The sequence below is a fragment of the Macaca nemestrina genome, chromosome 2, assembly GCF_043159975.1.
Source record: "Macaca nemestrina isolate mMacNem1 chromosome 2, mMacNem.hap1, whole genome shotgun sequence".
Lineage (NCBI taxonomy): Eukaryota > Metazoa > Chordata > Mammalia > Primates > Cercopithecidae > Macaca > Macaca nemestrina.
The window spans coordinates 23944052-23970825 of NC_092126.1; the positions used below are offsets into that span (position 1 = coordinate 23944052).

General features: G+C 39.5%; 1 pseudogene; it reads left to right on the plus strand.

Moving 5' to 3' along the window:
- Positions 1 to 21477: 21477 nt before the first annotated feature.
- On the plus strand, positions 21478 to 22294 carry LOC139361739 (nucleophosmin pseudogene; annotated as a pseudogene).
- Positions 22295 to 26774: the final 4480 nt, after the last annotated feature.

Here is a 26774-nt window from a genome sequence, read left to right on the forward strand (position 1 = left end):
AAAGCCTTAGCCCCTTAAAAAAACAAAAAAGCAAGTCTGCTCTGGAAATGTTTGTCATTTCGCTTCCTAAAAGGTTCACCTACTCTAATGTCAAAAAAAAAGTATACATTATAAAGGAAGGTTACCTGACCTCTCATTAGATTGTGTCCATTGCAAAACCACTCATTGGTGTTGCAACATAAAATGTAATTTCTCTTTGTAGGACCTATGTATAACCCAGCTGGATTCTAGATATGTCAGTCTGACAAGAGGACATTTAGTTTGCTAAGCATTTGAGGGTCTGAGTCATCAAGTTTTTGGAGAGCCAAATTGCTCTGCATAATTGAAAAAGAATTTACAGTAATGGAGGTTGGAGGTGGGGACGGCAAGCAAACAAGATGACAGAAACACTTATGTTTCAAGATGTGACACCATGCTGTAGCTCTCTCAACTTTAGATAATCAACTTATTGGCAAATGCATGATGCAGATGAATTTCTTGTGGAAACAAATGAAAAGAGGCATTCAGGTATCGTATGTATATAGAACTGGTGAGCACCAAAACAAAGGGGATCTTAATAATATAATTATCCCAGAATGCATAGGATTCTGGGCGTTACTTCGTATTAATGAAGTTTTAAAGAATTGAGATAAGAGCTTTTCAAAGCAGTTTCGTGTAGCTCTGAAGAGAGGAGTCTCGCTGACATCTGGTAGATATGTTTACTTAAGACTGTACTTAGATGTGGGAATAAATTAGTAAATTGAAGGTTCTTGTGGAATTTTCCACAGGAAAGCAATAATAAAAGCCCAACTTTCCCGCACAACTGCAATTAAAGGAAAACAACAAGTCTTAAACAAAATATAGCAAACCAAACTCAGATACATTAGAAAGAGAACTTTTTTTATGATAAGATATTTACAATATCTGAAATGTCACAGAGTTAACATCAGGAATATGCAGGTAGATTTTGCAAATCAACAAGAAAAATTACATAAAATGCCATAGTAAAACAGAATATTCACAGAAGGAGAGGCCCAAATGGCTAACAAGTATATGAAGAGATCCCCCACCTCATGAGTAATCAGAAATATGAAAACTGACATCACTCTATACCCACAGATTAGGTAGACAGAAAATATCAAGCATTAACAGGAATGTAAAAAGATAAGAACCCCATCTCCTTCTAGTGAGAGTGTAAGTTGGTTCAGCCCATTTTTCCTAGAGCCAGGATTCCCATTCTGGGAAAATACCCCAAGCTCTTACAGAGACCTATAGGTATAGGAATCCTAGCATCACATACTTTGCAATATTAGGGAGCTGAGTTCAGAGGAGGCAAGAGGAGACAAATACTGGGTGGAGGGATACCTACCATGGAAATCACTGCAACATAGAAAGCATTGAAATAGACCTGCATATTGGAACTTGTAAAAAGAACAAAACAAAAAGATCTATAACACAATACTATTTATATAAACTGCAGACACAAAGGAATACCATACATTTTGCATAGAATCATATATAACCAAGGACATACATCAAGCACATTACACTGGGTGCCTGTATAGAAGAGATGAAGGGGAAAAAATGAAATGAATTGTAGCCATCATAAAATACAGAGTATGATTATCTCAAATCCCCACATCTAAGGCCATTCCCCCACAAAAATCCCAGGTTTTAACCATCTCTTTACTATCTCTTCCCTGAGTCACCCATGTTGTAGCAGTTACTGCAAGAAAATGGACATTAAATGACTGGATAACAGAATCCTGGGTGAGAAGCACAATCTATGGCCTTGGAGCCAGGAAGATGACATTAAAAATGGCCTGAAGATGACATGGGAAGAAAAGAGAGAAAAGAAATAGAAAGCAGTAGACAGTCCTGGTTGATAGATGGTCTTCTAGCAGCAGAATCTATTTTTCCTATCAACAATATTGAATATGAAACTCCAATACGCAAGAGAGAAAAGGCTATTCAGCCACACCAAAGTCCCCAAAGTAAAGCTGTCTTTAGGGATCCCTAAATCTCCAGTAGACTTCTGGAAACCTCTGATCTAGGAATTCTTATATGTTTAAGCCAAGTCTAGGTGCTGAGTGTGTGAGTCAACTTTATTTTAAGGGCCAGAGTAGAGCCACTAAATCTCCTTTGCATCATCACCAGTCTACAGAGACACTGGCCCTAAGGCTATGCTGCCTGGGACAAGGATGGGGAAACCTGAGAGACAGTCTTTGCTGCCACTACTCCTACTTTATCCTCTGAAATCAAATTGACAAATGTATTTCATTTTTACAGGCCTGGTATTGAATGTTCAATTTGTTTATGTCATGTATGTGGGTTAAGCAAGTTTAAACTAAACTATCTCTATCTCTTCCCAGTTTCCCCCAGTTCAGAGGCTTATGAACCAGTACCCAACCCATTTCATATGGGGAATGACCCAAGGAATTGGGAACAGTTAGTCTGTAGAAGACTTGAAATGGCATTCTAGCTCACACCCAAGCTAGCTGCCAGGTGGAACAGAAAATCAATTTGTTCCGTGCTGCTTCCAAAGAGTATAGCCAGGATTAATGAATGAATAAATGGATACTACTCAGAAGTCAATATCAGCTCAAAAGAAGGAAGAATTATATCACACTTAACTGCCTACAAATGGACATAATGAGTTCCCCCATCACTCAAGGTGTTCAAGCAAAGACTGAAATATCATGACAACAAGGTTGTAAGAAGGCTGGAGCCTCAAATAAATGACCTCTCAGATCTGCTTCAGCCCCAGGTTGTAGCATGACCATGACTGTGTCCTCAGGGATCAGCTTTTAGGCTGTCCCTGCTGCTGTATTTTAGGTTCTCTACAAGGAAACTTGTGAGATTAACCTCAGTTAGATTTGACTTCTGGTGCCACTTACTTTGAATGCATAACCATTCCCTGCAAAAGCAGATGAGCCAGTAAAATAGTCTCCCATCTGCCTCTCCATGTTTTTTTTTTAATAACCATTCCACTAGCTCCTGAGACAAACTTCTCTGTGCAGCCATGAATCAGCCAAGCTGATTTGAAACCATTATCAGAGAGAATGGTGTGCCAGAGTCAAAGAGCAACTCTAAAGTGAGAAAAAATATAGAAAATAAATCCTAGGATAGTCTGATACACTGGGGACATTTCTTCGCCATTGGTTCATTAGAATGATGTCAAAAACCACAGTAGTTATTGAGTTTCCACCATAAAATGAATCTCAATTTAATTGCCTCTGGTTGAGAATCTGCACATGGATTGTTTGCTCAGGCACGAATTTATTTTGACCAAAATTAGTCTTAATCAGCTTGGCTGACTAATGATATAGCCCAAAAGCACAGCCAGTGGGCAGTTTGAGAGGCTTCGCTGACAATTCATAGATCAGAAACAAATAGAACTTTTAAAACGTGTTCTGCAAGGAGTTAATTCTTCTTCCACATTTCAGACCACGTTCATTCAGTGCCATGGTCATTCACCATGGAAAGGTATCTGGGGAATGAAAAGTGCACTTTGACAAAGTCCTGCCTTAAAATAGTCAGGGTAAGGGGGTTGTATTTTGCTGTTCTTGTTATAAGATCTCGGCTACTCCTGCGTGGGCGCCTCATGAAGCTTTAGAGCTAAGAAACTGGCTTATTTTGAATGTCTATCAGAAATGGGCATAATTAGATTCTGACCACTTTAAATTACTGTGGATTACAAGCAAAACTAAAAATCTGCTGGTGCAACTTCTTCCTCCAAAATAGTGATTACGAGTCACATATTTACAAGGATTGATGACATCCAGCTTGTCATAAAAACATTGCAAATGCAATCAGTTTCATCATCTCCAGGAATCCTTTCATTCCACATCCAAGTGCAGCTTCTTTCTCTCCAAAAATAAGACCATATTTCTCCCTGAAAAAACAAAATGCACAAATACATCTGATACAGACAGGGATATTGGGGCAAGAGTGGTAAGGCGAAGGAAGTGCCATGATTCCAGAAGGCATGGTGTCCGTGGCATACAAAAATAAAACCACTGACTCCAGAGATTCAAAGTCAGTATATCTTTAACTTGAACCCAAGTATCCCTGGGTTTCTGAGAACTTATTCCCAGATGTTAACAAAATGTTTATTAAAAATTTTTTTAATCTCCAGTTTCATTCCAAAGTAATTTTTTAAACTTACATATATTTTTGCTATTGTGAACAGTGCTGCAATAAACATACGTGTGCATGTGTCTTTATAGTAGAATGATTTATAGTCCTTTGGGTCTATACCCAGTAATGGGATGGCTGGGTCAAATGGTATTTCTGGTTCTAGATCCTTGAGGAATTGCCACACTGTCTTCCACAAGGGTTGAACTAATTTACACTCCCGCCAATTGTGTAAAAGCATTCCTATTTCACATCCTCTCCAGCATCTGTTGTCTCCTAACTTTTTAATGATCGCCATTCTAGCTGGCATGAAATGATATCTCATTGCGGTTTTGATTTGCATTTCTCTAATGACCAGTGATGATGAGACAGGGATGAAACTGGAAACCATCATTCTCAGCAAACTAAGACAGAAACAGAAAAGCAAACACCGCAACTTCTCACTCACAAGTTGGGTTGAACAATGAGAACGCATGGACACAGGGAGGGGAACCTCACACACCAGGACCTCTCAGGGGCTGGGGAGGTAGGGGAGGGATAGCATTAGGAGAAATACCTAATGTAGATGACGGGTTGATGGGTGCAGCAAACCACCGTGGCATGTGTATGCGTATGTAACAAACCTGCACGTTCTGTACATGTATTCCAGCACTTAAAGTATAATTTTTTAAAACTTACATATATTTTTAATCATCTAGATCAACTCAAAACCAAATAAAATTTCAATCATTCATTTGTATTCAGGTTTACAGTGCCTAAAATAATAATAATTACCTGCCTCTAATTGTTGCAAGCTAGTGAGGACAAAAGAAAAGCAGACAATATATAAATGATACAGTTCACACCCAAACCCACAGAATCTGGCTCACTGGTTCCATGAAAGGTTAGTAATCAATAAGAGAAAAGAGGTGGGCAGTTTCAGTTATCACAACTGAGGATACTGTTCAGGAGTTCCCAAATTTGAGGCATCTAACAACCACCTGAGAGGCATTTGGCACATATACAAGCACATTTTTAAAACGAGATATATTACACTTACAATAATGTTTTTCAATTTATAAATTAAAACAGCATAATTGTTTTGTCAATGAGAGAAGCTATTGTTTGAGATCTTTCCCCAGGTGTCTTTATCTACCTCGATGATGGATAGCTTGTGCTGTAGGTGAGAATATTCTAGAACAAGGCAAATTTTCTTGCCTGAGACTAGAAAACATTATCTTGACTATTTTGGGGAGAAGGAAAACATTCTCTTGACTACTGAGGGGAGAAGGAAAGTGAAAGAAACTTCAGTTCAGTATGAGGCAATTTGAGAGTGAAGAGGACTTAGACTCCCATTCTGGGGCTGAGGCTATGAAGACAGCAAGACCCCATAAAAGAAATGGACGTGTGATGTATGAGTTCTCCAAGCCTCAGAGTAACAAGGACATGGCAGGATAATTTCATGATGTTGAGGCCCAAAGTAGCCTGAGTTTAGATAACAACCATAAAATTTCCCAAAGCTCAATTTGATAGAGAAATAATAGAATCATCATATGCACAGGGCCATAAGAATGGCCCAAAAATTAGCTGAGAGAAAGAGAAAACTTGACATGAAAGAGCTTGCAGTCAGGAATGAGGAACAAAGCTGGACCCTGCGTGGATCAACAGGGGAAGACAACGTCTCAGCTGATGCCAATGTGGACTGTGGACTGATGACATTACAGACTACCTGTCCTCACCCATGACTTGACACCATAAGGAAATTATTCCCAGATTTTAACGTGTATCAAAACTATCTAGAAAGCTTGTTATCACAGATTCCTGGGCCCCAGCCACACAGTTCCCGATTCAGCAGGCCTGGGGTGGAGAGTGAGAATCTGCATTTCTAAGAAGTTCTCAGGTGATGCTGATGTTGCAGCTCTGGGAACCACACTTGGAGAATCGCTGTTCTGTTGCATCCTAACCCCCTGACTTACATGAAACTCAGATAGAAGAAGGAAATCCAAGAATAATGGAGCTCATACTGGGAGTATATTGATGGGAAGATAAAGATTTACATTTCTCATACACCTGTGCATGGGGACTAAGGTTTGTGTCCATTCTGGAGATATGAGCAAATGGCTTTGTAAATCTCTATTTGATTATTTTCTCTTCTGGAAAGCATCACTTCCCTATTTCACTACAACATTGAATGTGATTATTAAATATACCCAATAACATAGTGATGTATTTCTTCAACATTTAATGAAAAAAGGTCATTAAATGTTAAAACCCACTGTCCAGTATAAAATATTTTAAATAAATTATAGACAAGATAACAATGCTTCTAAAATACATTCTAGCAAGTCACTTATCCGCTCAATATTCCCCTGTTGCTTCCTGCTTACCTAACTAAGATCTTCAGGCCCTCAAGCTGTGGCCTGCAAGGCTGTACAGGGCCTGGGGCACAGCTAACCCCCTGTCCTCTTTCCCTATGCTCCCAGCTCACTCACTCTGCCCTGGCTACACTGAACTATCTTCTGTTCCTTGAAAAGCCCAAGGACGTTCACACTTCAGAATTATGTGTACTGTTCCCTCTGCCTGAAATAGCAGCCCCTGAGCCCCTTCCATACTTTCCATCAGGCCTCCACTCAAATAGCACCTTATCAGGAAGGATTTTCCTCTCCACCTGCAAAAAATAGCTCCCTCACCTTCATCTTCCTTCACTCTCCATCTGCTCTACCCAGGTCTGTTATTCTTCCCATCACTTATCATGGCCTGATAGATTTCATATTTTAGTTGTTTTTATCTTTTGTCTGCTAGAATGTAAACTCCATGAAAGAGGAAATTTGCTTTGTTTACTGCTATATCCCCTGGAAGTATCTGGCACATACCCTCACTCAGTAAATAACTGTGAAATGAACGAACAGAAAGAAAGGTCCAGCAGGCCCAAGGTACCAACAACCCTATGCCTACCAACACCCAAAGAGGCCTGTGGGAAAACAGCCTGACCAGCACGGCAGCCCCAATGGTTTCTGCATGCCCACCTTCCCCTTTCTCTTTCACCACCAAACACCCACCCACCTGCACTAAGGAAGAACTACTCATGTGCTGTTTGCAAGAAAGAAAGGAGGCAACAACCCAGGGTGAAGTGAACCGCAAATTGGAAAGCCAGGGACAAGAAGAGAATTCTTGCTCCACCTGAAGTAACCCACCTTCAGGTGAGAATGCAAGAGAACCGCCTGTAAGTCCATGGCCCCAGGATAGCCATGGCGACATGTGAGTGGATAGACATCCCTCCCGACATTTTTATATGAATAATACACAGGCATATTAATCCGTGTTTCAACTTTCAAAGTAGACCTGGTTCCAGACAAAGATCTCTAGGAGTTCATCCATAAGGAATATAAAATCTCAAAATTAGATCAATAGAAGAGACAGGAATGGGGCGAGTGAAAGGGGTTACACTTAAATATTTTCCATAGGCTTTCTGGAAGCTGAGAATTTCCCTGCTCCAAAGCCCACAACCATAATTGCTTTTGGTAAGTAATGTGTTAAGTAATGTCAAAGGGGTCACTTTTTTTTCATTCTCAGCTTTTATCAGAAACACGGAAGTGCCACAATTGAACCCTCCATTATCACCATCTTCCTTGGAGACGTTTGAGAACTTAGTGAGTTTATCCTTTTGTATGAGCAGAGAGTTCAAATTGAAAGAATTTTTCCAATGAATCACATTAACATTTATTCCAAGTGTCTTTTTACATTTGCACCTTTAAAAAGAGATTGAGTTTTCCAGAATCAAAATGTATCTTCTTCCTTAATACAGTGATAAATTCCCACTGAAGCTACCCAGATTATACTTCAATGAAACCAAAGATCCAGAGAAGCTGCAGCAAAGAGATTGAAGTGGCTTTCAATTTAAAGTGATTAGGAGTTCAAAAAAGGCAACCTTTCTGAATGTCAAAGTTCCACAGACTCTCAAGTTTTGAATTTGGAAATTTAGAACACTGTTGTGTTAAGTGGCACAGAGATTCCACATATGAACATATTCTTAACTTTTCTACTCCTTTCTCTCTGTGTTCTCTATCCATTCCTACCACAGAGGCAGATTCATAGATGGTTTTCAGTAATATATGTAAATGAATAGATGAATACATAGCTTTGCATACCCATCAGAAATCTCAGTACCTTCTGGAAGTTTTTTAATATTAAGTTTGCATTTGTTATCTTGTGAATCATAATAAAAGACCGATGTGATATAATTATTTTTCCAAGAGCCCTCCCAGTGGACAGCAACATATGGTAAAAAGATCATGGGCTTCAGAGTATAGATATGGATTTGAATCCTGGTCTCACTACCCCTTGTTTCCTTACATTAGCTGTTTAACTTTCTTTTACCTCAACTTTCCTGTTTGTGAAATAGGAATAATAGTACCTATTTTGTGTTGGGAGAGACAGTTCTCTCCATGGATCTCTCAAGCCCATACGCAGTGCATAGGGTATGCCAAGAATGCAAGGCCCTGTGTACTCTTGACCCTGGCTATTTGTCAGGGTTGTGCTTGCAGTGAGCAACTTGGGAGACAAAGTAATGTCTCCCGCCCTGGAACAAAGAACACAACTACTTACTACTTGCTATAAAAGTAGTAGATTCTCCAAGTTCAATGTTCCTTGGCTATGACACAAACCCACTGTGGGTATAGGGTACCTCTGGACCTGTGTCAGCCTGCCCTTTGAATCTTAGCAGCAAAGGGAGCTGATGCTGATGCTGTTTGCTGTGATGGTGAGTGATAAAGTTCTTTGTCTCTGACCTAGGAGTCCCAGGTCTTTGGCTAGCATCAGAAACAAGAAACTGATAATTGCTGGAAAATGCATTTTAAACATTAATAGGTTAATTTATTAGCTTGTAAGTAGGGTAAAAGAAAACCGCTCACCTGACATTTTACAGAGCTGTTGAAAGGCTAGATGCAGTAGCCTAAATAAAATACCTGGCACTGAATAGGCACTAAACACACACACACACACACACACACACACACACACACACACACACACACAAAATTTTCCTTTAGCATCTCATTTAAATTTCCTTAACTATCTTAGATAAATAGTTCTTGACAAAATCATGATGGCGGCCAGGCACAGTGGTTCACGCCTGTAATCCCAGTACTTTGGGAGTCAGAGGTGGGCGGATCACCTGAGGTCAGGAGTTTGAGACCAGCCTGACCAATATGGTGAAACCCCATCTCTACTAAAACTACAAAAATTAGCCTGGCATGGTGGTGTGCACCTGTAGTCCCGGCTACTCGGGAGGCTGAAGCAGGAGAATCGCTTGAACCCAGAAGGCGGAGGTTGCAGTGAGCCAAGATCGCACCACTGCACTCCAGCCTGGGTGACAGAGCAAGACTCTGTCTCAAAAAACAAAACAAAAAAAATTATGATGGCAGGAAGGTTGTTCCTTCCTTTACCTTTCCCATATAACGTCTCCAATCTGTCCCACAGGGAGTGGTAAAGTAACCGAATTCTCCACAAGGGCTTATATCAGTTACCTCTCTGGAGGTATAAGTGCCTGTAATAGGGGAAAACTGAAGAAGATGCAAGCCATGGGTCTCTAATAATGAAATTTCAAACACTGGGTGAGAGTATATTTGGGGGCAGGAGACCACATCTATACTCTTCAAACTCCAACACAACTTGCCATATTCATTACCCTTCCATCCCAACACTGGATCCTCTGAAGTTTACTTCGCATCAGGGAAGGGGAAGGAAGGAAATTTTAGAAACAGAGTTTATGCCAAAATACAAAATCATTTTCTGACAACTGAGAAGATCTATGTGATGCAAAAGAACGTACCAAAACAGACTCTTCACCAGATGCTTGTAACCTGGTCTTTACCTCCAAACATACCTAGAAACAAAAAGCTGCCTTGCTCTCTGCATTAGTTTTCTATTTCTGCTATAACAAATCACCACAAACTTGGTGGTTCAACAACACAAATTTGTTGTCTGACAGTTCTGTAGATCAAAAGTCCAACACAGGTCTCACTAGGCTAAAATCAAAGTGTCAGCAGGGCTGGTGCCTCTGTGGAAGCCCTAGGACAGAATCTGTCTCCTTGCCTTTTCTAGCTTCTAGAGACTGTGCTCATTTCTTAGCTCCTGGTCCCTTTTCCCCATTCCTGGCAGGTCAAGCTCTTCTCACACTACCGTCTCTCTGGTTTGCCATAGCCAGAAAAGATTCTCAGCTTTTAAGGACTCCTTTGATGACACTGGGCCCACTGGGATAATCTAGGATAAGCTCCCAATCTCAACGTCCTTAACCTTAATCACATCTGCAAAGACCCTTTTGCTAGATAAGGTAACATATTCACATGTTGGGGAAGGGGGATGATTAAGATGTAGAATAATTAGGACTAATTGGGACTTGGAGGGGCATTCTTCTGCCGACCACACTTGGCTTCTAGAAGCCTACTGAGATTGAGTCATTCCCAAAGATGTTCAACTTGACCATTTCTCAAGAGCATCGAAATGGTTCTAAAGGTAAAACATTTCTACCATGGTGAGGCAAACGAACAGTGCCCAGTGATAGGGCATCTTTAATTTTTGTTTTAATTTCTACACATTACCAGAAAAAAAATAATTACAGGAATGTTTTTGAGATTCTAAGGGAAGCCACTCAGTGCCAGTAACCATGGTGATGGAAATTCTGAGAAGAATGTTAACTTCCATTATGTGAGAGCAGATGAAACCAAAGCCTTGGCCCACACAGCAAACCTTTGGGTAGCAACGTGTTCTAGAAAAATGGAGCCTGAAGAGTCCAGATTGTTTTTTCTTGAAATAGCAAGCAAGTCTGAAATGATTACTACCCATGAGATTTTTTTTTAATGGTGTTAGGTTTGGGGGTGTGTTAGATTGTTTTGCATTGCTATAAATGAATACCTGAGGCTGAGGAATTGGTAAAGAAAAGAGGTTTATTTGGCTCACATTTCTGCCTGGCGCTGGCATAGTTGGCTTCTAGTGAGGCTTCATGAAGCTTTTACTCATTGTAGAAGGCAAGGGGGGAGTAGGCATGTCACATGGCAAAAGAGGGGAGCAAGAGAGAGGGAAGGAGGTGCTAGGCTCCTTTAAATTCTAAACTAACAGCAAGAACTCACTCATTCCCATGAGGAAGGCACCAGGCCATTCACGAGGGATCCTCCCTCATGACCCAAACAGCCACCACTAGGCCCTACCTCCAATTCTGGGGATCACATTCCAACATAAGATTCAGAGGGTGAAAACATTCAAAGTCTACCAGGAGGTGATGAAAGTGATATGACAATGTGAGGTCTATGTTTGTTACCTGGAAGGTAGCGGGAGGCACAGCAGATGGTGGGAAGAAGAAACGTGTGTATGTACCTTGGAGATAACGCTCACAGGAAAATCTGTTCATTCAAAAATATTTATTGAGCACCTCTGCATGAAAAAAGGCACTGTGTTAGGTGCTCTGGACTTGAGGATGAATTCATCAAGAAGCCTCTCCTGAGGGACGTTGCACTCTAATCTTGAAGATAAGAAACAAAGCATTCTTTGAGCACAGGAGATGAACAGAGCTCTCTAGATCTGTGCTTCTCAAACTTTGTTGCCTACATGTCTTGTTAAAATGCAGATTCAGTACATCCAGGGTAAGGCCTGAGATTCTACGTCTTTAACAAGCTCCCAAACAATGATAGTGCCAGTGCTGCCAGTCACAGGACCATGCTTTCAGTAGCAAAGATCTAGAGCAGCATTTCTTATACCTCATTGTGCTTCAGAATCACATGGGGAAATTTCACAAACGAAAGATGCCCAAGGCTCCTCCCACATATTTTGGTTATAATTAGCTACAGTGAGACTCTGGCAACAGTATGTTGTGAAAGCTTCCATTATGATTTTAATATGCAGCTAAAGACTGAGTACTGTTAACACAAAGCATTATAGCTGTTGAAAAATCTTGGGTGTTGGTTCTAAAAATGTGGGTCCCAGACCCACAACATCAGTAATCGCGGGGAAACTGGTCAGAAATGTAAATTCCTGGGCCCTGCCCCAGGCCTATGAATCAGAAACTCTGGGGTGGGGCAAAAAAAAACTCTTTTAACACACTTTCCACATGATTCCAATGTGCAATCAAGTTTGAGACCCACCAATCTACGGCAGCTGTTCCACACAGAGATGCACATTCGAATCAGCTGGAGTGTTTCAAACACACAGCTGTCCTCGCCTCACTGTGGTGGAGTCCTGACTGGGATATTATTGAAAACATCCACAGGTAGCTCAGATGTGGCCACAGACCAAGAACCACTGATGGAGGGTGTTGCCCAGAAAAATCATCCCCTTCTCTTCTCACTCATTTATTCATTTCTTCAACACATTTCACAGAGCAACTACCTAGTCCTCGGCATCAAAGAGCCCTCACTTATTTATAGAAGAAGACTAAAGAGCTTGGAAGTGGGGAGCAACACAAAATGGGGAGTAGACAAGGTAGTAGGTATCAGCACAGAGATAAGAGACTCTGAACAGAGAGGATGGATCCAATGGGGACAGCCTGGAAGCTGGGGACCCAGCTGGAGGCCAGCACAATCGCCTGGGTGAGAGGTGAGCCCTCCCTCCTCAAGAGGTGAGCCCTTCAGAGGAAGAGATGAGAAAAGGAGACCCATGACTCATTACCGGCAGCTCTGGCTTGCTGTTCCATGGGCAGCCCTTTCTACCTGTGATCAATACATGCCTATTTAGCAGCATACTCACTCTGTCTCTCATTCTAGAGCGTACTTCCGCCCAGAGTTAATCAGTTTTTGAATGTCGGCATCCTGTCATTTCATCATCTGCAGATTCAGTGACCAGAGAGGAGGAAACACAGGGAAGCTTTGTATTAATAAAGGTCTCACGTTGAATATTCCTAAGGAACAGTCAAAAGTAAGCGGTTCGTGTGCTTCTTTTCTGGTGACAATAATAGATTGGGCCCCATGCCTTCCCAGAGCTCCCGATAAGCAATTGGATCCAGTCTCCACTTCAGAACCTTAATGGACTGTTTGCTCAATACAACTACTGCCAGCCAGTCAGCTTCGTGGGACATGTGCCAAGAGGCCTTCCATTCCATTCCATCTTCAGTAAACAAATTAGAGTCCCAACAACAACTCTTCCAATGAGCCCTTTACTGAGCTAAATTCAACATACGTCATCATCTAGGAGGAAGCACCAGAATGGAAAACTACTTTAAGTCACAGAAGCTAAAGGAGCAATTGTAAGTGTTTTCTACAAAGTATATATGCAGGATCAGCAGGCATGGGAAATGCACACCAGCCCCTGCAGGGATTCTGGGCTACGAGTGCACGAAGGCAGAGTCAAGACTGTGGATTCTGGAAGAGGAATCCCCTTGCGAGAGCATCTAATTCAAAATGCATCCATATATGGCTTAAAAGTCACCCAGGTTGTCGTATCATCTGTAATGATTATTCACTAGAGCCAAGAGCGTTTATATGTTGAAGATCAGAACAAGATTCCCAGCAAAACAGTAAGGGAGCATTTCAGGGAGCAGTGGGAATATGTGTGGGATGACGCCAAATTTTAAAGTCATTATTAGGGTGGCTCACACCTGTGATCCCAACACTTTGGAAGGCCAAGGCAGGAAGAGCACATGAGCCCATAAGCCCAGGAGTTCAAGTTCAGCCAGAGCAACCATCAAGGCTGAGGCAGGAGGGTCACTTGACCCAGGCAGGTCGATGCTGCAGTGAGCTGTCGTAGCACCACTGCACTTCAGCCTGGACAACAGAGTGAGACCCTCTCTCAAAAAAAAAAAGAAAAAGAAAAAAAGTCATTACTTTAAAGGGCTTCCAAAGTCTATATAGAATGAACTGCAGCAGCCCAAGGAATTATAAATGGAGCTCCATATATTTATGCAAATGTTGAGGGCATATATTCATTTCAAAGAGTGTTTGGTTCCTGCTGTATTATCAATGCCTGTCAGTATAATATAATGTTTAACACTATCTGGGTTTGAGTCCTGATTGCTACTAATTGACATCAGACCCTATGCAAGGTCCTCACTCTTCTCATCTGTAAAATGGGAATAATAATAATAGTAACATCTACATCCTAAAGATTATTGAGGCCGGGCATGGTGGCTCACTCCTGTAATTCCAGCACTTTGGGAGGTTGAGGCGGGTGAATCACCTGAGGTCAGGAGTTCAAGATCAGCCTGGCCGTTGAGGCGGGTGAATCACCTGAGGTCAGGAGTTCAAGATCAGCCTGGCCAACATGGCAAAACTCCATCTCTACTAAAAATACAAAAGTTAGCTGGGCGTGGATTACAGGCAGGTACTTGTAATCCCAGTTACTCAGAAGACTGAGACAGGAGAATCGCTTGAACCTAGGAGACGTAGATTGCAGTGAGCTGAGACCGCACCACTGCAGTCCAGCCTGGGTGACAGCGAGACTCGGTCTCACAAAAAAAAAAAAAAAAAAAATTATTGAAACAATAATATATAAGGTTATTAATACTGTATTGGACATACTATAATACTCAACAAACTTTGTCTATTATTATTGTCCTTTCCAGGAAACTAGGGTTCTCAGCATGTTCATGGAGGAGGATTACATGGATCAGGGTAACACTAAAGACAATTTGTCAAGACATGGTAAACACAGTAAATTCTTCACTTAAGCTATACTAGTATTCAGTGCCTGAACTCAATCAATTCCTTACTGTTTGAATAATGGAAAATAGCTGAGGGACTGCATTTTGATGATGTTGATCATGGAATCAGAAGAGACTAAATTCATGGAAAGATTTTCAGAAATTCCAATTGTTGATGAAATTGTATAACTGAGTAAAAAATTAGAAATATAACATTGAGATTTGCAACAGAACCTGGTTAGACTTCCATATCAATTCTACTTCATCTTCCAAAAAAAGGCTTTCAGAGTCATTTTCAATAAAAATTAAATTTACTGAAGAAAACAATTTAAGCAGTTATATGAATTAACGAATGTTAAAGCCATAAGATTGTACAATTACCTTAATGCTGTCTACACTGGCCAAATAATTACAAAAAAAAAAAAAAACTTTCCTTTTATTTATTCCATTGGCCTAGCTCATTTGTTAGGATATCCATGATAATCTCCTATAGCCTTCATACCTACAGATTTTATGAACCTAGGAAACATAGATTCCATCTAAAAAGGTTGAACTCACAGAGGCAGAAAGTAGAATGGAGATTACCAGAGGCTAGTAGGTAGGGACAGTGGGGACAGGATGGGGAGATGTTGGTCAAATGGTAAGAAGTTTTAATCAGACAAGAGGAATACGTTCTGGAGTTCTATTGCACAACGTAGTGACTATAGTTAATCCTGTATTACATACTCAAAAACTGCTAAGACAGTAGATTTTAAATGTTCTCGCCACAGAAATTAAGTATATGAGGTGATGAAAATGTTAATTAGCTTGATTTAATCATTTCACAATGTATATATGTATCCAAACATCATGTTGTATACCATAAATGTAAACAATTTGTATTTGTCAATTACAAAATAAAAACATAAACCTAATTTTATTTTTATATGCAAAAATTAAACAACTGGGAATTTCAGAAGCAACGTAATTTATATCTATCTAATAGGAGTTGCAGATAGGAAAAAAGATTGAATTAGAATGAGGAATAACGCCAATAAATAAACAGAAAAAGTTTTTCAAAATACATGTTTTCAAATTGAAAGAGCAGGTGAAGTATCAAGAAAGATGAAAAAAAAAAAAGAAGACCAACATCTAGAATGCTGAGGGGACATTTCAGAAAACCAAAGATTAAAACAAAATCCTAAAACTTCCAAAGAAAATAAATAAACATATAGATAGATAAGCAAATAAATAAACACATGTCAATCAGATGGTATTGCATTTCTCACTAGTAATATTAGGAGCAGAAAGACAAGAAAACAATATCTTGAAATTATTTAAAACTTATTAATTGATCTTTCAAGAATGAGAGAAAAATAAATATTTTCCAATATTCAAAGACTCAGAAAGTCTGTGATTCATGAGCCCTTTCTGCAACAAATATATAGACAGCATGCCTAGAGGAAACCAAAACAGGAACAAAAAATGAACCTAAAAGATGATGCAGAATAATAGCAATCCGGAATCCCTCACCGCATGAGGAGTAATGAGGAAAGCATCAGAGGAAAGAATGTAAAGAAAGGCACATGGCAGGGGTTTTTTTAATTGTTTGAGAGACAGAAACAGATATTCAATCAGAGAAATGTATAATTTAATGTGTGTGTTAGCAGGTTTTACTGGTTTTTTTTACACAATAGTAAATAGAAAGGTAGGCGTATATAACCTTAGGAAACCTTTCTGAAGCAATACACTAACAACGGAAGCCATAAAAAAAAAAACCAGACTGACAAATTTGTGTATGTAAGAATTTAAAACTCTTACGGGGCAACAAAACTTCTAACAGTGTTAATTTGGCAAGGAAGAGATAAGCTTCAGACTTGGAAAAAATATTTGCAAATCACATATCTGACAATTTGTATCCAGAATACATAAAGAACTCTTAAAAATCAATAGTAAGAAATAAAACAACCCTATTTTTTAATGACCAAATTACTTAACAAATACTTCACCGAAGAGGGTATGCAGATGGCAAATAGGCACATGAAAAAATGTTCCACATCATTAAACATTAGAGAAATGCACATTAAAATCACAGGAAGATGCCACTGCACACTTGATTAGAGGAACAAAATACAAAATACACCACCAGATGTTGAGTAGATGTAGTGCAACTGGAACCCATTCAGTGAAGAAGGGAGTGAAAAAATGGTAAAGATACTTTGGAAAACAGTTTGACAGTTTCTTATAAAGTTAAATGCACACTTAACAAATGACCTAGTAATTTCACTCCAAAGTACCCATAAGAAACAAAAATTTACTTTACCCAAAAACCTATACATTGTGGTTCATAGCAACAGTAGTCATAATAGCCAAAACCTAGACACAACATAAATGTCCATCAACACTAGAATAGATAAGGAAATGGCTGGGTGCAGTGGTTCATGCCTGTAATCCCAGTGCTTTGGGAGGCCAGGGTGGGAGGATCACTTGAGGCCAGTAGTTCAAGGCCAGCCTGGGCAACACAGTGAAACCCCCCCCCTCTACAAAAGAGAAAAAGAATAGATAAGGAAATTATGATATATTTACACGTAGAATACTAGACGGCAATGAGCAGAAATTGCCTACAACTACAGGAAATGACATGGAGGAATATCTCAAACATAATGTTAAGAAAAAGAAGCCATATTATATAATTTTATTTATATAAAATACAAAAAAAGCAATGCTTGAAAGGGATGATGGCTGGGAGGGTGCACAAGCCGGATGCTACTAATATTTAGTTTCTTCATCTGGGTGATGGTTAGAGGGGTGTGTTCAGTTGTAAAAATGTACTAAGGTAGACACTTAAGATCAATGCTCTGTCCTATTGTAAATTATACTTGAAAATGTTTAAAGAAAAACTATACAATGTAAGCCCCAGGAAAACCGTTAAACATGCAAAATGATCAAACTACTAATATTTAGGGGAAGACTAAGGCAAACTAAATCATTTAGTTTACCATTTTTTACCCATATGATATTGGCAAAATCATAAAGATCAAAAAGATTAATGTTTTAGGAGTGCATGAGAAATATATACTCTCACATGCTGTTGGTGGCTACCCCAAATGACTCAGCCTTCTTGAAGAACAATCTGGCAGTATTTATCAGTGGGCTTAAGTATGTGCCACGTGACTAAACATTTCCACTTACAGGTACCTGTTCCTCCTATATAAAGAGGCATGCACAAGACTGGCTATTGCATCATTTGTAATACCAGAAAATTGGGGACCACGTAAATTCCCATACAAGCAAAATAAATTTTGGAACATTTATATTGTGAAATACTGCACATCTTCTATAGAGGATGAGTTGTATACAACATAAGACATAATTTTAGGCATTTTAAAAAAGTGTATCATAGAACAGTACATAGAATATATCATTTATTTGTTAAAGATATCTATACATGTAGATACAATTTTACATATATAAATGTACTTGGAATGTATAGAATAGAGAAGCAGAAATATACTCTAGGTTGTTGACAGTGATTTTTTTCCCTTTGGAAGGAAGTGAGAATGGGTGGAGGACAGGAAATAAGAGAGGTGCTTTCATGATTCATGCTCTTGGCTCTGCACAGTTTCTGTACTGAATCTCTTACAATCATAACACATTCTCATATTATTAGTGCAATTTAAAAATGTTAAAGGGTATATTGATAATTTTAAAGAAAATACACTACAGAAAACACATAAGGTAGAAGTAAAACTAAACACTAACAACAGTTAAGCTAAATTTAGTGACAGTTGGTAGATAGTACAAACTGGTTAATTATAACAATAAGCAATCACATTCCCACATAAAATGTGGGCTGTATGATATAATAAACTCAACAATTGGCTGGTGAAAACAGATACAACCAAAGTACAATTTTTTTTTAAATTTACAGACAAAAAATTAGGGGGAAATCTATGGCAGGTGCAGAGATTGGCATGTCGTGGCAAATGCAGCCAGCCTGTGGACAACAGTCATGATGCTTTACAAGGCAATGCAGTGAGTCCAGAGCTGCACTGGGAACTGGGCCCATCAGCCATTCATTGACTACCTTTTCCTCAGCCTACTGCTCACATATGTACTGTCTGTGTGGCCCACGTGGGCATTTGACTTAGGAGGCCCCAAAACTGTAAGAACATTATAAAAGTAGAGTTATAAAAGCATATTGGTAACAACCATAAAAATAATAATCATCATCCTAAAACGTACCTAATGGTTAACACCAGTATCATAGTAGAAAGCATTGAGATGCCGGGACCAGTGGCTCATGCCTGTGATCCCTGCACTTTGGGAAGCTGAGGTGAAAGGATCACTTGAGCCCAGAAGTTCAAGACCAGTCTGGGCAACATAGGGAGACCCCATCTCTACAAAAAAAAAAATTAATTACCCAGATGTGGTAGTATATGCCTATAATCCCAGCTACTTGGGGGGCTGAGGCAGGAGGTTTGCTTGAGCCCAGGAGCTGGAGGCTGCAGTGAGCCATGATTGTGCCACTGCACTCCAGCCTGGGCAACAGAAAGAGACACTGTCTGAAAAAAAAAAAAAAAAAAGGCCGGGCACAGTGGCTCATGCCTGTAATCCCAGCACTTTGGGAGGCCGAGGCGGGTGGATCACGAGGTCAGGAGATCGAGACCATCCTGACTAACACGGTGAAACCCCGTCTCTACTAAAAATACAAAACATTAGTTGGGTGTGGTGGTGGGCGCCTGTGGTCCCAGCTACTTGGGAGGCTGAGGCAGGAGACTGGCATGAACTTGGGAGGCAGAGCTTGCAGTAAGCTGAGATGACATCATTGCACCCAGCCTGGCAACAGAGTGAGACTCCATCTCAAAAAAAAAAAAGAAAGAAGGAAGGAAGGAAGGAAGGAAGGAAGGAAGGAAGGAAGGAAGGAAGGAAGGAAGGAAGGAAGGAAGGAAGGGAGGGAGGGAGGGAGGGAGGGAGGGAGGGAGGGGGAGAGAGAAAGAAGCATTGACAGATGAAATCATCATTAAATAAGCATAGTAAACTGTAAATTAAAGAAAAAAATTCAACAATTCTAAATTATATGCCCCAAATAACAGATGAACATAACATATACAATTAAATGAATATCTGAAATTCAAGAAAAACAGGAAGAAATAGATTGAAATTATAGACCTAACTATTCCAATATAAAAATAGCCAAACGTACCAGTTTTTGAGATTTTTCCATCTGCCTGGTACCACTCTGAGCACTTTACATACATCGTCTCATTTAATCCTCACAACTCCATGTGGTAGGTACTGTTATTATCGTTCTCCCCATTTCACAGATAGGAAACTAAGACCTTAAAAAGTTAAGTGACTTTGCCAAGAAAACTCAGCTAGTAATAGGTGAAGCTACGACTGAGACTCAAGTCTGTCTAACTCCACAGTGCATTCTCATAACCACAGTTGCCTCTCAATATGAAATAATCAGAAAGTTAATAATCAATAAATAATAAAATAGAAGACATTGCAGAGTTGATCAAGAGAATCAATCAGTTAGACAATGGAGAGAGGCAAAAGGTAGAATAGAATATACTTCATTTTTAAGAATATAAGGATGTATACAAATTTACCATATTATGAAGGTAGACAAAAAGAAGTCAGAAAGTCTAATATTTCACAATATTAAAACAATAAAATTAAAAACTAAAATTTCAATCAGATTTATGTCAGCTTTATTTATAATAGCCAAAAACTGAAAACAACCCAAATGTTCACTAACTGAATGGATAAGCAACTGTGGTGTGTCCACACAATGGCATACTATGTAACAATTAAAAAAAAAAAAAAGAGCATTGTGGGATACATGCAACACATGGATGGATCTAAAAAATCTGATTTTGAGTAAAAGAAGCCAGATGCAAATGACTACATGCTGTACGATTGCATTTATATGACATTCCATAAATGGTAAAAACTATAGGGACAGAAATCAGACCAGTGATGCCAGGAACCAGGTGTAGGAGAGGAGGTTGACTGCCAAGGGGCATGAGGAACTTCATATAGAGATGTAAACGTTCTATATCTTGATGGTGGTGGTTGCCACAAATTTTTTTTTTTTTTTTTTTTTGAGACGGAGTCTCACTCTGTCACCCAGACTAGAATGCAGTGGCGTGTCTTGGCTCACTGCAGCCTCTACTTCCTGGGTTCAAGCAATTCTCCTGCCTCAGCCTCCCGAGTAGCTGGGACTACAGGCGTGCGCTGCCATGCCCGGCTAATTTTTGTCTTTTTTTTTTTTTCTTTGAGATAGTCTTGCTCTGTCACCCAAGCTGGAGTACAGTGGCATCATCTCAGCTCACTACAACCTCTGCCTTCCAGGTTCAAGCGATTCTCATGCCTCAGTCTCCTGAGTAGCTGGGATTACAGGGGCGTACCACCACGCCTGGCTAATTTTTGTCTTTTCAGTAGAGACGGGGTTTCACCATGTTGGCTAGGATGGTGTTGATCTCCCAACCTTGTGATTCGCCCACCTCGGCCTCCCTAAGTGCTGGGATTACAGACGTGAACCACCACGCCCAGCCGGTTGCCACACAATTTTACACATTTGTAAAACCACATTAAACTCTTTGGTTAGAAGAGGTAAATTTTTATTGTATATAAATCATATCTCAGTGAACTAGAGTTTTTCAATGCACGCAGAATATAAACTCTCCACATCATGTAAAAAAATGTTAAGTGCCTGAATACTTCCTACATCAAGAAAATAATTCTGTGCCTGGCGTGACTCCGTCCTGCGCAGCTGTTCTCTGGAGCAGTAGTTGTTTATCTCCGTCTGCCTTCTCTCTCACCGAAGTGTACGTCACCACCCCATGGAAGATTCAATGGACATGGAGACAAGTCCCCTATGGCTCCAGAACCATCCTTTGGTTGTGAACTAAAGGCCGACAAAGATGACTGGTTTAGGGTGGATAACGATGAAAATGAGCTCCAGTTATCTTTAAGAACGGTCAGTTTAGGGGCTGTGTAAAAGATGAATTGCACATTGTTGAAGCTGAGGCAATGAATTATGAAGGCAGTCCTACTGAAGTAACACTGGCAACTTTGAAAATGTCAGTACAGCCAACGGTTTCCCTTGGGGGCTTTGAAATCCCATCAGCCATGGGATTACAGTTGGAGTGTGGATCAAGGCCAGTGCATATTAGTGGGCAGCACTTAGCAGCTGTGAAGGAAGAGGCAGAGTGAGAAGACGAAGAGGAGGGGGATGTGAAACTCAGGTATTTAATGTGTCTGGAAGGTAATCCTCCCCTGGAGATAGAGGCAAGTTTCCACAGAAAAATGTAAAACTTGCTGCTGATGAAGATGATGATGATGATAATTTTGATGATGAGAAAATTGAAGAAAAAGCTCCAGTGAAGAAATCTATATAAGACACTCCAGCCAAAAATGCACCAAAATCAAACCGAAATGGAAAAGACTCAAAACTATCAAGACAAAGATCAAAAGGTCATGAATACTTCAAAAAACAGGAAAAAACTCCTAAAAATCCAAAAAGGACCGAGTTCTACAGAAGACATTAAAGCTAAAATGCAAGCAAGTATAGAAAAAGCACACTGAACGGTCCTGGACAATACTGCAAAATTAAGTCCAAAGATGGGGACAGAGGAAAGAGACAAATACAGTCCATGCTGAGTATCATCAGCCATCCAGACTGAAGCCTTCTGTTTTAATCTGAATCCCCTTTCCTGATAGGCCAGCCATGCTCCTTCCAGGCTGGAAACAAACTCACTCTTGATATCCTAAAGCACTTTCTTTTGACAGCTGTGATTCTGTGAACCTAGCCCCTTGCTTTCTGTTACTTGCGCATTTGCCTCACCTCTCTGACCATGTTTTAATCACCTTTGGGTCTCCTTGGCTGCTCAGTAAATATTTGAATGAATCAAAAAAGAAAAGAAAAAAGAAAAAAAAATCCCTATACTACAGAATATTTTGAAATGATATTTCTGTATTAAAATTGATGGAGTACTCCCATAGCAGTGCTTAGAAGAACACTCATTTTTCCAAATTAAGGAAGAAAAAAAAAACACTATAAAAGCAAAGCCTTTATCTGTTAAGAGGCTAAAGTGAAAAGTCAAAAGAAAATAGTAAAATGAAAATAATAAAACAACATAAATGAACAAAATGCTTATAAAGTTGAGTTGAGGCCGGGCGCAGTGACTCATGCCTATAATCCCAGCACTTTGGGAGGCAGAGGCAGGCAGATCACTTGAGGCCAGGAGTTCAAGACCAGCTTGCCCAACATGGTGAAACCTTGTCTCCACTAAAAATACAAAAATTGGCCAGGCATGGAGGTGCATGCCTGTAGTCAGAGCTACTCAGGAGGCTGAGGCAGGAGAATCGCTAGAACCTGGGAGCCAGAGGTTGCAGTGAGCCGAGATCACTTCACTGCACTCCAGCCTGGGCAACAGAGCAAGAGACTCTGTCTCGGAAAAAAAAAAAGAAAAAAAAAAAAGTTGAGTTGGTAAATCAAATTAATAGTTGGCTTTTTTAAAAAGTTGGGGACATGTTCCAATTAACAAAAAAAAGAGAATTGGCAAATTTATTAAAAATAGTAAAATATGGGGAGATAAATTAACAAAAAAGGGAGAATTGGCAAATTTATCAAAAATAATAAAATGCAGGGAGAGAAATAAGATATCAGCAATGGAAAGAAACAACTATTTTAAGTAGGGATGATAATATTCTAAACTATGTATGAATAATTATCATTATCAATACTCTATGGATAGCTGCTAAAGTATTAAATACTAAAATGAGTCATAGCAAAACAGAGAATACAAATGCACAAATAAACTAATCACAGAAGTAGAAACAGTTATAAAAAGTTTATACCCCCCCTTCAAAATGGTACTAATGAAGTCACTGAAGTATTTTCTTAAATTTTCTAAAAACAATTTACTCCTTTGTGATTACCAAAACTATTCCAAAATAGAACAGCATGTAACTGAATTGATTTTTACGGGGTAAATGTGGTTTTGATCACAAAACCTAAAGACACCAACAAAAAAATTAAATGATAGCTCAATTCACTTGTGAACTTTAAAAATTGAAAATAAAATCTAGGATACAAGGTATAAGTTTACAGAACAAATTCTGCAGCAGGGACCGGCTCCAAGAGAGAACAAGGAGCACCCTGGAGGACACAGAGTACAAGACATTGCAACAAAAACATCACAGACCTTACCCCAGACCCAGAAGGCTTGGTTTACCAAGCTCCAAGCTTATCCAACCTGCAGCCCAGGACGGCTTTGAATGTGGCCCAACACAAATTCATAAACTTTCTTAAAACATTATGAGTTTTTTCTGCGATTTTTTTAAATCTCATCAGCTATCATTAGTGTTCGTGTATTTTGTGTGTGGCCAAAGATAATTCTCCTTCTATCAATGTGGCACAGGGAAGCCAAAAGATTGGACACCCCTGGTTTAGACAATCATGCCAGGCACTGTGCAGAGCTTGGAACTATAAGACCACATAGACCCCAGCATCGTGGAGCTTACATTCTACAGGAGGAAGTAGACATTTATTAAGAAAAATTATTCAAGTCTTGGAAATAAGATCAAAAGAGGACTGCATGTCTTTTCAAAGTCATACCAAAACTTCACCTAATAGTCCCTGCCCCTACTCCAGTGCTTATTTCATTATCTAGCAGAATGTATGTTTATTTGATTCACTATTTACCATTGATTAAAGTGGAGCCTCTGTGAAGTTATACATTACTTTGTAGACTTTCGTCTAGTGAAATACAAAAGACAACTCCAAAGGTTATAATTTTTTTGCCTCTAGAACATTTCAGGAAACAGGAGTAGGATTTTTGTCTATAATGTAGCAAACTTGCTTCAACATACCTTCCACAACTTACAAATACTCTTTGAACCAGCCTAATTATGCTTCTAGTTTCCTGGGTTAGATCAATCTTTGGCATGCACTCACTACACATTTGGATGAAAATCGTTTTTAATTTTTTGAAAATTAAGCAGTTGATAAAATAGACAAATAATTACATAAATAACCACCTAATTACAATTGTGGTAAGCAATTCAGAATGCAAAAGGGGTAACCTACCTTGGCCCGAAGGGTCCTCGGAAGCTTAACCAAAGGCCTGAAGGATGGCTGCACTTAAATGAGGCCAATGGGCAGGAAAGAGCCCTCCATGAACTTGTCCTTCCCTGGGTGACTTTGTAGCTATATGTAGAGATTCCCCGAATCACAGAGTAAAGGAATCAAAAATTACTGTCTATAATAACTAAAGCAAAGTTATCTTGTATTTTTGCACCAAAGCAGATTTTAAAATAAAACTAATAATAATAATGACAATAATATCTACTGTTTACTAAGTGTTTATTTACAGTGTCTCAGGTCTTGTACTAAACACTTGTCAATCATCCTATTTAATCATTACGACAACCCCGTAAGGTAGGTACCCTTATCTCCGTTTTATAGATGGGAAAACTGAGACTCAGAGAGGTTAAGTTATGTGCTCAAGGCAACACACCGGGCTTGCCTGATTTTAAATTTTATCTCCTTTGCTATCCTGTCTGTCTTCCAAAGATAGCTCTTCTTGTTTGTGCTACTTTATAATGGGGAAGGAGGACATTATTTTGGTGTTTTAACATATTTCTTGCAGATTAAAAGAAGGGAATGGGAAGGTGATGTGTGTGGAGGGTATTCAACATTAACATTTGTTAGTCCTAGTCGTTTCCTGGAGCTTCCCGCTGAAGTAAAAAGCAGGATTTTGCTCAGAGTGGCTTTTCAACAATAAAGACTGTCTTGTTGAAACCTGTTTACTCTACGCCTTTGCTTTTAATTCTCTCCAACACAGCTCCCTCTGTTACCTTTGTCTCATCTGTAAGCCCTGAAGCTCTTCTCCAAAGGCTTTAAGCCCAGTTGAGTGGGCAAAAAGCCTTTTCCACCTTTTACCTTGCAACTGGTTTTGAGTTTCTCTTGAGTGTTTGTTTGACTGTTTAGCCAAGGATTGAGAGTCCCATTTTGAGGAGAGAACCCATTTGCCTCGGTTGTGTGCAAGCTTTCCAGAGTTCACCGATTAGCTTTCTGTTCCTTTTCTTTCTCCACTGGTACTTGCAGCTCTTGGGCAGAGGATGATACAGCAATGTAATTATCCAGTCACCTTTCTTATTCTTATATTTAAAGAGAATGTATGTGTCTTCTATGTTTACAGAAGTATTTTCCAAGTGACCCAAAGTGATATTGAATTCCATCCTGGCTGACTTCTAACATCTCTTTTTCCCTGTGATTTGGAGTCTAATACTAGCCATGTTTCCTTGTGATTCTAAAAAAAAAAAAATTCTTGAACAGCCTACAACATAATCACAGAATTTCAAAATACTCAAACTAAGACCCCTTAGAGACCATCTAGTCCACATTTTACACAGTGCAAAACTAAGGCTGGTAAAGTTCCAGTACTAAGAACTCCACAGAGTTTATTAATATTTAACTTACGTATTTGCCTTTCCAATTATATACTCTTTGAGAACAGAGACCTTTACTTACACTTTTTTGGTATGTCATTTGCCACATATATTTATGTATGTAGTAGATACTTAGAAGGGAAGGATCCCTGGATGTTTTATAAGAACTTTGCTCTAAACTGAATGGGGTCAGACCCAGCCCCATAAGGGATGCACAAGGTTTTAAATGACACAGTCAGAGACCTAGAGAAATTTCATCCCAGCCCAGTGGGTCCCCTGGGGGATGCTTTGGGTTTTGTTCTGTTTGCTTTTTATTATGTAAGTAGTATGTGGACACATCCTTGTAAAAATTCAGGCACTACATAACTACACAGAGTAAAATATAAAGGACCTCCAAGTTTCCATCTGTTTTTTACTTCCCTTCCCAACATTGGCCTCTACTTATAAAGTCTATTCTTCCAGTCCTTTTGAATATATATCTTCTTCATATATGCAGAGTTTGTTTTTTCTTTTACATAAATGAGATTATGTTTTATTCATTGTTTTTGCAACTTTCTTTTTCATTTAAAAATATATTGGCGGTCTTTCCACATTAGTACATATGCATAGT